The sequence below is a fragment of the Pteropus medius genome, unplaced genomic scaffold, assembly GCF_902729225.1.
Source record: "Pteropus medius unplaced genomic scaffold, Ma_sr-lr_union100, whole genome shotgun sequence".
Taxonomy (NCBI): domain Eukaryota; kingdom Metazoa; phylum Chordata; class Mammalia; order Chiroptera; family Pteropodidae; genus Pteropus; species Pteropus medius.
In genome coordinates, this window is record NW_024349804.1 from 4,607,246 (window position 1) to 4,612,183 (window position 4,938).

Below are 4,938 nucleotides of genomic sequence, written 5' to 3' on the forward strand. Positions count from 1 at the left end.
ACATTAATGAACATATTAGTATTTTATGTAAATGTAGAAATATCCAAATTATTTATTTCACAGGACCAACAAAAGCAAATCTTTCATTTGAAAATCACCCTGGTCATGTGTGTTAATAGTCAGTTGACTCCTATAGTCTCTGAAACAAACTGTTATAAAATGTTTTGCAAAAGACCCATGTATAATGTTGACTTACAATTAAATTCTGACATACCTTAGGAGGAGAAATACATCTTTCAAGTAAAGAAACTTTATCTTCTATTTAACATTGATGCCTTCCCTTACCCCATCAAATATTTATTGTGCCCGACTATGTGCCATATACACTGTAAGGTATGTGAGATATATAAAAATACATGAGACACAGAGTCAGAGCCTATGATGAGAGACACATGACGACTGTAATACTGTATGGTAAATATAGTCTGTGATATGCTAGAAGTGATCAACTTTGTGGCATGGGAGTAAAGATGAATTATGAGAGGTCTTCTCAGCAGAGGTGACACTTGGGCTATGTCATGAAGGATGAAGGGGTCCTGTAGATCCAAAAGGGTGATTTAAAGGACAGTCCAGACAGAAGACATAGAAAAAAAATATGGATTAGAGCAGTGCTCAGGAAACTTCTTCGAAAAAGAACAAGGTAATATTATTTTAAGCTTTGTGGGCCGCACAGCAGCTATTGAAACAATTAAATGTTTCTGATGTAGTGTGAAGGCAACTATATAGATAATTCAGATGATAGTGGTTGTGTTCATTAAAGCTGTATATAAAACAATCAAGCCATGGGTTGGATATGGCTCATGGGCCACTCCCTGCGCTAGAGAATTTTTTCCCAGAAAACATCTGAACAGTTATTTCGGCAGTCCCGACCCTTTGATGTCAAGCTGGACTACAAGAAACTTCAGCCAATCTTCCAAGGCTATAGCAATTAGTACCTGGTCCACTCAGGCACTCATCTGTCATCCCCAACAAAGTTCTGCCACCTCCAAGGCATTAGATTGGTCCATATTTAGAGTCTTTCATTTCCTTTTGGACTCTGGAGATCACACAATTCTTAGAGGGTCATACTCTTCTAGTCATAAAGCATCCTACCTCCCTCACTTGCCATCTCAGATACTCCGGTTTACTTATCTAAGGACTAGAGATTTTGTGAACCAGAGATCTGCTAGAATTTGTCTTCCCAGCCCAATAACTCCTATTCATTCTCATAGACACAGTTCGTTTCTTATCCTTGGGCCAGATTTCCTTTCTCCATATTCTTGGCATGTCTAAAAAATACCTGTGGTTAGGAATCAGCTGAACATTCTCTGTATCAGAAAGGTCATCTTTGACCCCCATTAAATGTGTCTCCTGTGTTTTCTTCTCTCATGACATTTTGTGCATTTTTCTTCATAATCAAAATCTATTTTTATTAAAATATTTATATTTATCGGCTTCCAGTCCCGCTTGGGCTCTTTTCTAAGTTCAGCGAAGGCACAAATCTCCCCTGTTGCGTTGCAGATTGCCAACCCTGTGGATAACACATTGACTCTCAATGGGCCATTGGCAGGTCTTTGAGTAGGATATGATCAGTGTGAGATGCTGACATCAAAGAAAAACAGAAACTATGAGTTTTTTAACTCTAAGTTTTAGTGATTTAAGCCCAGTCAATGTAGAAGATTAGATAAGGTAAGAATTAAAAAAAAAAAAAAAGGCAGACTAAGGACAGAACAATGGAGGAAAGCCCAGTGCATTAGAGAAGAAACTTAAAACATAATCAGGGAAGCAAGTCCAAAAATAACAGAAGAGAGAAGCATATTCAGCTATGGAAGAAAAACGTATTAAGGAAAGAATGGTGAGCAGGTGACAGAGCCAAATACCTCAAAAAAGTCCAATCAGTGTGGATAATCATTAATCTTTGTCTCATATGTCAATTTCTTTTTTTAGATTAAGAAAGCTATTTCTCCCTTTAAAGCGAATTGATGTTGCCCCTGCATATATATGTGGAATAACTCTCAATTCTGCTTGTGAGTTCCTAGAAATATATGCTGTCAATTGCCATGGTCACCCTAATTGGGGGGCATTATTATGATCTAATATTGACCATAATATTATGAAGATGTGTCTCCAAATACTTTCCTTTGTCTGTTTCTTACATGTGACATCTCCTCTATGAAATTAACACTTCTAAATGTCAATTTCCTCTAATATTATAGGCATAAAAGTCATTCTTCATTCAAGACCTTATATTTAGTGCTGATTATTTTCAAGTCATAGAGCGGCTTACCAGAGATATAAAAAAATTAACAAAAAGAAGTTCTCCTGACCCTATGAAGCTTACATTCTAGTCTAGCAGAGATGGAAACAAAATAATTTCACAATGGACTATTTATATTCAATTATAGTAAATAATGTGAAAGAGAGGTATAGGTTAAGGAAGTGCCTAACAGGAAAATGGGGACTTGGGGAAATGAGGAACAATAGTGTGCCAGGTAACATGAGAGATAGTAGGTAAAAAATATTCCTGCTATATGAGAAGAGTACAAGTCATGAAGAGGCATGTTCAAGAAACTACAAAAGTCTAATAGAAAAGTCTAATGCAACTAGAATACAGAAACTGAGGGCGAAAGTGGTCTGAAATTAACCTGGGTAGGCAGGGTCTAGGTCACATATGATATATGATGACCACATAAAAAGATAGATCTCTGTCCTGTAAAGAGAACTGAATAAGGTATAAGCATAGAAGCAGGGAGATGTACCTGGATGCTATTGAAATGCTTCAGGTGAAATACAGTGCTCGCTGGTGGTTGTGGTGAGAATGGACTAATACTGATAGACTAATATGCATTAATATGCCTAGTGTTGTTTTTAATGATATAATACCTGTATTTAGTGATTGTTCTGATACTGAGTAAGTCCTTGCTAAAGGTTAGCAAAATTGTAATTATTATAATCAATGCAGGATCCTGAAGCATCTTAACCTACTAAATATGAAACAGTTCCTGAAATTTGCCACCAAGTGAATAATTGTCTCCTAATACCAGGAGAAAGGACCCACTGGATAGTTCCTGGGCATTCTTCAAACCAATTCGGAATGACGTCTTTTGCAGGGTCACCCTTTTTCCTGTTGAACTTGCACTCCACCTCTGCATCAGTGAAATCTTGCACAGATGTAGCAGAGGCTGCTGTTCTATGCTGATCTGTAGATGAAATGTAGGATATATTTCCAGGGTTCAGCCAGCTGCTCCTGTTACTAAGAGCCCAGTGACTTTGCATTCAATAACATATTTACAGTAGAGCTTCCTCGTTACTTCTTTTGACATGGAATGCTTGAAGTCTTATCAACAAAGGTCAGATTCTGTTCAAGCCTTTGGAAAACTTCATCGTGTGTTCCGTGTCCCACCTGCACCATTGGTAAGTTAACTAATGAACACGTTCCAAACAATGGTGTATTGACAGCAGAGCTCTGAAAAGTAATTAGCAACAACCAAAATAGAATTTGAGTCAATCAGCTGTGAAATTTAGAATTTTTAATAATGTCTAATATCTGTGGTGAAAAAGACATTTTTACAATTCAACGATTTCTTTATATCTTGCAGTTTTAAATGACACTGAGCTTGTGAGAAATCTTAGGAGGGCCTCATGAAGGAAAGCCAAAAATGAGTGTCCACCTGTTAAATCTCTGATTTGTTTGCTTGAGGTAATAAGGTTGGATAAACAGAGAACTAGACAGAAAGTCAGGAGAAATTAAAAGTCTTCACTGGGTGGCTTCTGAGCTTCTGACATTTAGCCGGAATTTAGCCTGATTTAAATCTATGTACATATGAATCCTGGGAAATAGGCATATCGACTTCAAAACCTTAAAATACTACAAAGCAATCATTTCAGTTCTTGGAATCTTCAGATTCCAAGGTGGTGTTGGAGAGTGAATTTATTATCTTCTCTTCTACTGCCATGTTTGCTTCCTTATGAGATCTTGTTTTGTCATAGTCAGTAGTTCCACCATTATGTGTTCAGAACAAGTCACCCTTTTAAAGGCTGAATGTACCAGGATTTGTTCCCTGAGTGTGATCAAGTAGTTAGGGGATAAGTAACTTTTCCACAAACAGTTCTTTAATGGAGTCAAAGTAACTCGGTGGGCAAAATCTTAAATTGTTGCAAGTGAATGGAATAAAACTACTACTAAGAGTTAAATAAATACGGCAGATATTCCCTCGTTCAAAAAAAAATTATATATATATTGAGCTTTCTCAATGTCCCAAGAACTAGTTTATTTTTATCTTTTATTTATTTATTTATTTGTTTGTTTGTTTGTTTGTTTTTTTGTTTACTTATTTACTTATTTGACACCTACAGCACCTGGTTTTCCTAGGTGGTCTCCCATCCAAGTACTAACCAGGCCCAACCCTGCTTAGTTTCTGAGATCAGACGGGATCGGGCTTGTTCAGGGTAGCATGGTCGTAGACAAGAACTAGTCTAGACACCACAAATGCAGCCGTAAACAAAATAGTAAAAAAATTTCTACTCTTAGGAGCTTGCATTCTACTGATGAGAGACAGACAACTTTCCTGGGTTGTCAGCTAAGGCCACAGGGAGGTTACATTTGAATAGAGACTTAAAGGAGGATCAAGCCACATAAATATATAAATACCTGAAGGAAAAGGGAGTCTGGAAAGAGGAAATGGCAAACATTAAGACTTTGAGGCTCTGAGGAATAGCTGCAGGGGGTTGGGAGAAAGGTCAGTGTAGCTGGAGTATAGTGAGATAGTAGCAATTTAGTAGAAGATGAGGTCAGAGAAGTAACTAGAATCCTTACTATGCAGATATTTGAAGAGCACTGTAACAATGTTGCCTTTTACTGTGAATGAGATGGAAACTGTAGCTGATTAAAAAAGGTCACAAAACTGTTGACATTACTTCCGTGGACAGATAGGGCGTATGTCCCCTTCCCTTGAACGT

General features: G+C 37.3%; 1 pseudogene; it reads right to left on the reverse strand.

Moving 5' to 3' along the window:
- Positions 1 to 4,326: 4,326 nt before the first annotated feature.
- LOC120583021 (uncharacterized) lies at positions 4,327 to 4,445 on the reverse strand (annotated as a pseudogene).
- Between the last annotated feature and the right edge of the window lie 493 nt (positions 4,446 to 4,938).